Raw genomic sequence first — 12,033 nt, 5'->3', positions numbered from 1 at the left:
AATATTGCCTAATTCGATGATATTTTGTTTAAATCACAAAAAAAAGGGGATGATAAACGTAAAAATATTGGTAAATTCGATGATTTTTCGTACGAAACAAAATGCAAGGAAACTTGCTTAAAATGCAATATTATGCCAAATTCTAAGATTTGAAGGCCAAATCACATATCGTGATACTACACGAAATAGTATCGAAGTATTGGTAAAAATGAATATATTTACGTAATATCAAACTACATTAAAAACGTGAAAAAAGTCACTATTTTACCATATTTGAGGATTTTAACTTCAAATCATAGTGCGAGGTTTCGTATTATTTAGATTCAAGAAAAGACATATGACAATGTTGTTTCCAATACAAATGATAAAAACCAATGGAATTAACTAAAATGTTCCTGATTTTCCGTTTATATTACCGATGGAAGATATACACGTAAAACCGCTCTAATCCGGCTGAAACGTCGATATATGCAATAAAAACCGAACTTCTCCCCTTTTCAATATCTTACTCAGTATTTTAACGAGAAACAAATAGATGATTGAAAATGAAGTATTTAAGGTTATTATCTAATCAATTATGTGTTTGCATCATTTTTATCGTATATTTAATGAATTAATAACAATAAACTGAAAATTCACAAAAACGTGGAAAAACGGCAAAATATTGCCTAATTCGATGATATTTTGTTTAAATCACATAAAGGAAAAGGAGATAATAAACGTCAAAATATTGCTAAATTCAATGATTTTTCGTACGAAACAAAATGCAAAAAAACTTGCTTAAAATGCAATATTAAGCGAAATTCTGAGATTTGAAGGCCAACTGACATATCGTGATACTACATGAAATAGTATCGAAATATTGGTAAAAATGAATATATTTACGTAATATCAAACTACATGAAAAACGTGAAAAAAGTCACTATTTTACCATATTTGAGGATTTTAACTTCAAATCATAGAGCGAGGTTTCGTATTATTTAGATCCAAGAAAAGACATATGACAATGTTGTTTCCAATACAAATGATAAAAACCAATGTGTTTTCATAAGAATTAACTAAAAGGTTCCTGATTTTCCGTTTATATTACCGATGGAAGATATACACGTAAAACCGCTCTAATCCGGCTGAAACGTCGATATATGCAATAAAAACCGAACTTCTCCCCTTTTCAATATCTTACTCAGTATTTTAACGAGAAACCAATAGGTGATTGAAAATGAAGTATTTAAGGTTATTATCTAATCAATTATGTGTTTGCATCATTTTTATCGTATATCTAATGAATTAATAACAATAAACTGAAAACTCACAAAAACGTGAAAAAACGGCAAAATATTGCCTAATTCGATGATATTTTGTTTAAATCACATAAAGGAAAAGGAGATAATAAACGTCAAAATATTGCTAAATTCGATGATTTTTCGTACGAAACAAAATGCAAGAAAACTTGCTTAAAATGCAATATTATGCGACATTCTGAGATTTGAAGGCCAATTCACATATTGTGATACTACATGAAATAGTATCGAAATATTGGTAAAAATGAATATATTTACGTAATATCAAACTAAATGATTAAAGTGAAAATTCACTATTTTACCATATTTGAGGATTTTATCTTTAAATCATAGAGCGAGGTTTCGTATTATTTAGATCCAAGAAAAGACATATGACACTGTTGTTTCCAATAAAAATGATAAAAATCAATGTGTTTTCATTAGAAATAACTAAAATTTTCCTGATTTTCCGTTTATATTACCGATAGAAGATGTACACGTAAAACCGCTCTAATCCTGCTGAAACGTCGATATATGCAATAAAAACCGAACTTCTCTCCTTTTCAATATCCTACTCAGTATTTTAACGAGAAACAAATGGTTGACTGAAAATTAAGTATTTAAGGTTAATTTCTAATCAATTATGTGTTTGCATAATTTTTATCGTATATTTAATGAATTATTAACAATAAACTGAAAATTCACAAAAACGTGGAAAAACGGCAAAATATTGCCTAATTCGATTATATTTTGTTTAAATCACTTAAAGGAAAAGGGAATGATAAACGTAAAAAAATTGCTAAATTCGATGATTTTTCGTACGAAACAAAGTGCAAGAAAACTTGCTTAAAATGCAATATTATGCGAAATTCTAAGATTTGAAGGCCAAATCACATATCGTGATACTACATGAAATAGTATCGAAATATTGGTAAAAATGAATATATTTACGTAATATCAAACTACATGAAAAACGTGAAAAAAGTCACTATTTTACCATATTTGAGGATTTTAACTTCAAATCATAGAGCGAGGTTTCGTATTATTTAGATCCAAGAAAAGACATATGACAATGTTGTTTCCAATACAAATGATAAAAACCAATGGAATGAACTAAAATGTTCCTGATTTTTCGGTTTTATTACCGATGGAAGATATACACGTAAAACCGCTCTAATCCGGCTGAAACGTCGATATATGCAATAAAAACCGAACTTCTCCCCTTTTCAATATCTTACTCAGTATTTTAACGAGAAACAAATAGATGATTGAAAATGAAGTATTTAAGGTTATTATCTAATCATTTATGTGTTTGCATCATTTTTATCGTATATTTAATGAATTAATAACAATAAACTGAAAATTCACAAAAACGTGGAAAAACGGCAAAATATTGCCTAATTCGATGATATTTTGTTTAAATCACATAAAGGAAAAGGAGATTTGCATCATTTTTATCGTATATTTAATGAATTAATAACAATAAACTGAAAATTCACAAAAACGTGAAAAAACGGCAAAATATTGCCTAATTCGATGATATTTTGTTTAAATCGCATAAAGGAAAAGGAGATAATAAACGTCAAAATATTGCTAAATTCGATGATTTTTCGTACGAAACAAAATGCAAGAAAACTTGCATAATATGCAATATTATGCGACATTCTGAGATTTGAAGGCCAAATCGCATATTGTGATACTACATGAAAAAGTATCGAAATATTGGTAAAAATGAATATATTTACGTAATATCAAACTAAATGATTAACGTGAAAAATTCACTATTTTACCATATATGAGGATATTATCTTCAAATCATAGAGCGAGGTTTCGTATTATTTAGATCCAAGAAAAGACATATGACAATGTTGTTTCCAATAAAAATGATAAAAATCAATGTGTTTTCATTAGTAATAACTAAAATGTTCCTGATTTTCCGTTTATATTACCGATGGAAGATGTACACGTAAAACCGCTCTAATCCTGCTGAAACGTCGATATATGCAATAAAAACCGAACTTCTCCCCTTTTCAATATCCTACTCAGTATTTTAACGAGAAACAAATGGTTGATTGAAAATAAAGTATTTAAGGTTAACTTCTAATCAATTATGTGTTTGCATCATTTTTATCGTATATTTAATGAATTATTAACAATAAACTGAAAATTCACAAAAACGTGGAAAAACGGCAAAATATTGCCTAATTCGATGATATTTTGTTTAAATCACATAAAGGAAAAGGGGATGATAAACGTAAAAATATTGCTAAATTCGATGATTTTTCATACGAAACAAAATGCAAGAAAACTTGCTTAATATGCAATATTATGCGACATTCTGAGATTTGAGGGCCAAATCGCATATTGTGATACTACATGAAATAGTATCGAAATATTGGTAAAAATGAATATATTTACGTAATATCAAACTAAATGATTAACGTGAAAAAGTCACTATTTTACCATATATGAGGATATTAACTTCAAATCATAGAGCGAGGTTTCGTATTATTTAGATCCAAGAAAAGACATATGACAATGTTGTTTCCAATAAAAATGATAAAAATCAATGTGTTTTCATTAGTAATAACAAAAATGTTCCTGATTTTCCGTTTATATTACCGATGGAAGATGTACACGTAAAACCGCTCTAATCCTGCTGAAACGTCGATATATGCAATAAAAACCGAACTTCTCCCCTTTTCAATATCCTTTAGTATTTTATTATTTTATTACTTTATTACTTTATTTTAGTATTTTATTACTCAGTATTTTAACGAGAAACAAATGGTTGATTGAAAATGAAGTATTTAAGGTTAATTTCTAATCAATTATGTGTTTGCATCATTTTTATCGTATATTTAATGAAATATTAACAATAAACTGAAAATTCACAAAAACGTGCAAAAACGGCAAAATATTGCCTAATTCGATGATATTTTGTTTAAATCGCATAAAGGAAAAGGGGATGATAAACGTAAAAATATTGCTAAATTCGATGATTTTTCGTACGAAACAAAATGCAAGAAAACTTGCTTAAAATGCAATATTATGCGAAATTCTAAGATTTGAAAGCCAAATCACATATCGTGATACTACATGAAATAGTATCGAAATATTGGTAAAAATGAATATATTTACGTAATATCAAACTACATTAAAAACGTGAAAAAAGTCACTATTTTACCATATATGAGGATTTTAACTTCAAATCATAGAGCGAGGTTTCGTATTATTTAGATTCAAGAAAAGACATATGACAATGTTGTTTCCAATACAAATGATAAAAACCAATGGAATTAACTAAAATGTTCCTGATTTTCCGTTTATATTACCGATGGAAGATATACACGTAAAACCGCTCTAATCCGGCTGAAACGTCGATATATGCAATAAAAACCGAACTTCTCCCCTTTTCAATATCTTACTCAGTATTTTAACGAGAAACAAATAGATGATTGAAAATGAAGTATTTAAGGTTATTATCTAATCAATTATGTGTTTGCATCATTTTTATCTTATATATAATGAATTCATAACAATAAACTGAAAATTCACAAAAACGTGAAAAAACGGCAAAATATTGCCTAATTCGATGATATTTTGTTTAAATCACATAAAGGAAAAGGAGATAATAAACGTCAAAATATTGCTAAAATCGATGATTTTTCGTACGAAACAAAATGCAAGAAAACTTGCTTAATATGCAATAATATGCGACATTCTGAGATTTGAAGGCCAAATCGCATATTGTGATACTACATGAAATAGTATCGAAATATTGGTAAAAATGAATATATTTACGTAATATCAAACTAAATGATTAACGTGAAAAAGTCACTATTTTACCATATTTGAGGATTTTAACTTAAAATCATAGAGCGAGGTTTCGTATTGTTTAGATCCAAGAAAAGACATATGACAATGTTGTTTCCAATAAAAATGATAAAAATCAATGTGTTTTCATTAGTAATAACTAAAATGTTCCTGATTTTCCGTTTATATTACCGATGGAAGATATACACGTAAAACCGCTCTAATCCGGCTGAAACGTCGATATATGCAATAAAAACCGAACTTCTCCCCTTTTCAATATCTTACTCAGTATTTTAACGAGAAACAAATAGATGATTGAAAATGAAGTATTTAAGGTTATTATCTAATCATTTATGTGTTTGCATCATTTTTATCGTATATTTAATGAATTAATAACAATAAACTGAAAATTCACAAAAACGTGGAAAAACGGCAAAATATTGCCTAATTCGATGATATTTTGTTTAAATCACATAAAGGAAAAGGAGATTTGCATCATTTTTATCGTATATTTAATGAATTAATAACAATAAACTGAAAATTCACAAAAACGTGAAAAAACGGCAAAATATTGCCTAATTCGATGATATTTTGTTTAAATCGCATAAAGGAAAAGGAGATAATAAACGTCAAAATATTGCTAAATTCGATGATTTTTCGTACGAAACAAAATGCAAGAAAACTTGCATAATATGCAATATTATGCGACATTCTGAGATTTGAAGGCCAAATCGCATATTGTGATACTACATGAAAAAGTATCGAAATATTGGTAAAAATGAATATATTTACGTAATATCAAACTAAATGATTAACGTGAAAAAGTCACTATTTTACCATATATGAGGATATTATCTTCAAATCATAGAGCGAGGTTTCGGATTATTTAGATCCAAGAAAAGACATATGACAATGTTGTTTCCAATATAAATGATAAAAATCAATGTGTTTTCATTAGTAATAACTAAAATGTTCCTGATTTTCCGTTTATATTACTGATGGAAGATGTACACGTAAAACCGCTCTAATCCTGCTGAAACGTCGATATATGCAATAAAAACCGAACTTCTCCCCTTTTCAATATCCTACTCAGTATTTTAACGAGAAACAAATGGTTGATTGAAAATAAAGTATTTAAGGTTAACTTCTAATCAATTATGTGTTTGCATAATTTTTATCGTATATTTAATGAATTATTAACAATAAACTGAAAATTCACAAAAACGTGGAAAAACGGCAAAATATTGCCTAATTCGATGATATTTTGTTTAAATCACATAAAGGAAAAGGGGATGATAAACGTAAAAATATTGCTAAATTCGATGATTTTTCATACGAAACAAAATGCAAGAAAACTTGCTTAATATGCAATATTATGCGACATTCTGAGATTTGAGGGCCAAATCGCATATTGTGATACTACATGAAATAGTATCGAAATATTGGTAAAAATGAATATATTTACGTAATATCAAACTAAATGATTAACGTGAAAAAGTCACTATTTTACCATATATGAGGATATTAACTTCAAATCATAGAGCGAGGTTTCGTATTATTTAGATCCAAGAAAAGACATATGACAATGTTGTTTCCAATAAAAATGATAAAAATCAATGTGTTTTCATTAGTAATAACAAAAATGTTCCTGATTTTCCGTTTATATTACCGATGGAAGATGTACACGTAAAACCGCTCTAATCCTGCTGAAACGTCGATATATGCAATAAAAACCGAACTTCTCCCCTTTTCAATATCCTTTAGTATTTTATTATTTTATTACTTTATTACTTTATTTTAGTATTTTATTACTCAGTATTTTAACGAGAAACAAATGGTTGATTGAAAATGAAGTATTTAAGGTTAATTTCTAATCAATTATGTGTTTGCATCATTTTTATCGTATATTTAATGAAATATTAACAATAAACTGAAAATTCACAAAAACGAGCAAAAACGGCAAAATATTGCCTAATTCGATGATATTTTGTTTAAATCGCATAAAGGAAAAGGGGATGATAAACGTAAAAATATTGCTAAATTCGATGATTTTTCGTACGAAACAAAATGCAAGAAAACTTGCTTAAAATGCAATATTATGCGAAATTCTAAGATTTGAAGGCCAAATCACATATCGTGATACTACATGAAATAGTATCGAAATATTGGTAAAAATGAATATATTTACGTAATATCAAACTACATTAAAAACGTGAAAAAAGTCACTATTTTACCATATTTGAGGATTTTAACTTCAAATCATAGAGCGAGGTTTCGTATTATTTAGATTCAAGAAAAGACATATGACAATGTTGTTTCCAATACAAATGATAAAAACCAATGGAATTAACTAAAATGTTCCTGATTTTCCGTTTATATTACCGATGGAAGATATACACGTAAAACCGCTCTAATCCGGCTGAAACGTCGATATATGCAATAAAAACCGAACTTCTCCCCTTTTCAATATCTTACTCAGTATTTTAACGAGAAACAAATAGATGATTGAAAATGAAGTATTTAAGGTTATTATCTAATCAATTATGTGTTTGCATCATTTTTATCGTATATATAATGAATTCATAACAATAAACTGAAAATTCACAAAAACGTGAAAAAACGGCAAAATATTGCCTAATTCGATGATATTTTGTTTAAATCACATAAAGGAAAAGGAGATAATAAACGTCAAAATATTGCTAAAATCGATGATTTTTCGTACGAAACAAAATGCAAGAAAACTTGCTTAATATGCAATAATATGCGACATTCTGAGATTTGAAGGCCAAATCGCATATTGTGATACTACATGAAATAGTATCGAAATATTGGTAAAAATGAATATATTTACGTAATATCAAACTAAATGATTAACGTGAAAAAGTCACTATTTTACCATATTTGAGGATTTTAACTTAAAATCATAGAGCGAGGTTTCGTATTGTTTAGATCCAAGAAAAGACATATGACAATGTTGTTTCCAATAAAAATGATAAAAATCAATGTGTTTTCATTAGTAATAACTAAAATGTTCCTGATTTTCCGTTTATATTACCGATGGAAGATGTACACGTAAAACCGCTCTAATCCTGCTGAAACGTCGATATATGCAATAAAAACCGAACTTCTCCCCTTTTCAATATCCTACTCAGTATATTAACGAGAAACAAATGGTTGATTGAAAATAAAGTATTTAAGGTTAATTTCTAATCAATTATGTGTTTGCATCATTTTTATCGTATATTTAATGAATTTTTCAATAAACAATAAACTGAAAATTCACAAAAACGTGGAAAAACGGCAAAATATTGCCTAATTCGATGATATTTTGTTTAAATCACAAAAAAAAGGGGATGATAAACGTAAAAATATTGCTAAATTCGATGATTTTTCGTACGAAACAAAATGCAAGGAAACTTGCTTAAAATGCAATATTATGCCAAATTCTAAGATTTGAAGGCCAAATCACATATCGTGATACTACACGAAATAGTATCGAAGTATTGGTAAAAATGAATATATTTACGTAATATCAAACTACATTAAAAACGTGAAAAAAGTCACTATTTTACCATATTTGAGGATTTTAACTTCAAATCATAGTGCGAGGTTTCGTATTATTTAGATTCAAGAAAAGACATATGACAATGTTGTTTCCAATACAAATGATAAAAACCAATGGAATTAACTAAAATGTTCCTGATTTTCCGTTTATATTACCGATGGAAGATATACACGTAAAACCGCTCTAATCCGGCTGAAACGTCGATATATGCAATAAAAACCGAACTTCTCCCCTTTTCAATATCTTACTCAGTATTTTAACGAGAAACAAATAGATGATTGAAAATGAAGTATTTAAGGTTATTATCTAATCAATTATGTGTTTGCATCATTTTTATCGTATATTTAATGAATTAATAACAATAAACTGAAAATTCACAAAAACGTGGAAAAACGGCAAAATATTGCCTAATTCGATGATATTTTGTTTAAATCACATAAAGGAAAAGGAGATAATAAACGTCAAAATATTGCTAAATTCGATGATTTTTCGTACGAAACAAAATGCAAAAAAACTTGCTTAAAATGCAATATTAAGCGAAATTCTGAGATTTGAAGGCCAACTGACATATCGTGATACTACATGAAATAGTATCGAAATATTGGTAAAAATGAATATATTTACGTAATATCAAACTACATGAAAAACGTGAAAAAAGTCACTATTTTACCATATTTGAGGATTTTAACTTCAAATCATAGAGCGAGGTTTCGTATTATTTAGATCCAAGAAAAGACATATGACAATGTTGTTTCCAATACAAATGATAAAAACCAATGTGTTTTCATAAGAATTAACTAAAATGTTCCTGATTTTCCGTTTATATTACCGATGGAAGATATACACGTAAAACCGCTCTAATCCGGCTGAAACGTCGATATATGCAATAAAAACCGAACTTCTCCCCTTTTCAATATCTTACTCAGTATTTTAACGAGAAACCAATAGGTGATTGAAAATGAAGTATTTAAGGTTATTATCTAATCAATTATGTGTTTGCATCATTTTTATCGTATATCTAATGAATTAATAACAATAAACTGAAAACTCACAAAAACGTGAAAAAACGGCAAAATATTGCCTAATTCGATGATATTTTGTTTAAATCACATAAAGGAAAAGGAGATAATAAACGTCAAAATATTGCTAAATTCGATGATTTTTCGTACGAAACAAAATGCAAGAAAACTTGCTTAAAATGCAATATTATGCGACATTCTGAGATTTGAAGGCCAATTCACATATTGTGATACTACATGAAATAGTATCGAAATATTGGTAAAAATGAATATATTTACGTAATATCAAACTAAATGATTAAAGTGAAAATTCACTATTTTACCATATTTGAGGATTTTATCTTTAAATCATAGAGCGAGGTTTCGTATTATTTAGATCCAAGAAAAGACATATGACACTGTTGTTTCCAATACAAATGATAAAAACCAATGGAATGAACTAAAATGTTCCTGATTTTCCGTTTATATTACCGATGGAAGATATACACGTAAAACCGCTCTAATCCGGCTGAAACGTCGATATATGCAATAAAAACCGAACTTCTCCCCTTTTCAATATCTTACTCAGTATTTTAACGAGAAACAAATAGATGATTGAAAATGAAGTATTTAAGGTTATTATCTAATCATTTATGTGTTTGCATCATTTTTATCGTATATTTAATGAATTAATAACAATAAACTGAAAATTCACAAAAACGTGGAAAAACGGCAAAATATTGCCTAATTCGATGATATTTTGTTTAAATCACATAAAGGAAAAGGAGATTTGCATCATTTTTATCGTATATTTAATGAATTAATAACAATAAACTGAAAATTCACAAAAACGTGAAAAAACGGCAAAATATTGCCTAATTCGATGATATTTTGTTTAAATCACATAAAGGAAAAGGAGATAATAAACGTCAAAATATTGCTAAATTCGATGATTTTTCGTACGAAACAAAATGCAAGAAAACTTGCATAATATGCAATATTATGCGACATTCTGAGATTTGAAGGCCAAATCGCATATTGTGATACTACATGAAAAAGTATCGAAATATTGGTAAAAATGAATATATTTACGTAATATCAAACTAAATGATTAACGTGAAAAAGTCACTATTTTACCATATATGAGGATATTATCTTCAAATCATAGAGCGAGGTTTCGTATTATTTAGATCCAAGAAAAGACATATGACAATGTTGTTTCCAATAAAAATGATAAAAATCAATGTGTTTTCATTAGTAATAACAAAAATGTTCCTGATTTTCCGTTTATATTACCGATGGAAGATGTACACGTAAAACCGCTCTAATCCTGCTGAAACGTCGATATATGCAATAAAAACCGAACTTCTCCCCTTTTCAATATCCTACTCAGTATTTTAACGAGAAACAAATTTTTGATTGAAAATGAAGTATTTAAGGTTAATTTCTAATCAATTATGTGTTTGCATCATTTTTATCGTATATTTAATGAAATATTAACAATAAACTGAAAATTCACAAAAACGTGCAAAAACGGCAAAATATTGCCTAATTCGATGATATTTTGTTTAAATCGCATAAAGGAAAAGGGGATGATAAACGTAAAAATATTGCTAAATTCGATGATTTTTCGTACGAAACAAAATGCAAGAAAACTTGCTTAAAATGCAATATTATGCGAAATTCTAAGATTTGAAGGCCAAATCACATATCGTGATACTACATGAAATAGTATCGAAATATTGGTAAAAATGAATATATTTACGTAATATCAAACTACATTAAAAACGTGAAAAAAGTCACTATTTTACCATATTTGAGGATTTTAACTTCAAATCATAGAGCGAGGTTTCGTATTATTTAGATTCAAGAAAAGACATATGACAATGTTGTTTCCAATACAAATGATAAAAACCAATGGAATTAACTAAAATGTTCCTGATTTTCCGTTTATATTACCGATGGAAGATATACACGTAAAACCGCTCTAATCCGGCTGAAACGTCGATATATGCAATAAAAACCGAACTTCTCCCCTTTTCAATATCTTACTCAGTATTTTAACGAGAAACAAATAGATGATTGAAAATGAAGTATTTAAGGTTATTATCTAATCAATTATGTGTTTGCATCATTTTTATCGTATATATAATGAATTCATAACAATAAACTGAAAATTCACAAAAACGTGAAAAAACGGCAAAATATTGCCTAATTCGATGATATTTTGTTTAAATCACATAGAGGAAAAGGAGATAATAAACGTCAAAATATTGTTAAAATCGATGATTTTTCGTACGAAACAAAATGCAAGAAAACTTGCTTAATATGCAATAATATGCGACATTCTGAGATTTGAAGGCCAAATCGCATA

This window comes from Procambarus clarkii, chromosome 57, assembly GCF_040958095.1.
Source record: "Procambarus clarkii isolate CNS0578487 chromosome 57, FALCON_Pclarkii_2.0, whole genome shotgun sequence".
NCBI classification, from domain to species: domain Eukaryota; kingdom Metazoa; phylum Arthropoda; class Malacostraca; order Decapoda; family Cambaridae; genus Procambarus; species Procambarus clarkii.
This window is presented reverse-complemented; position numbering follows the sequence as displayed.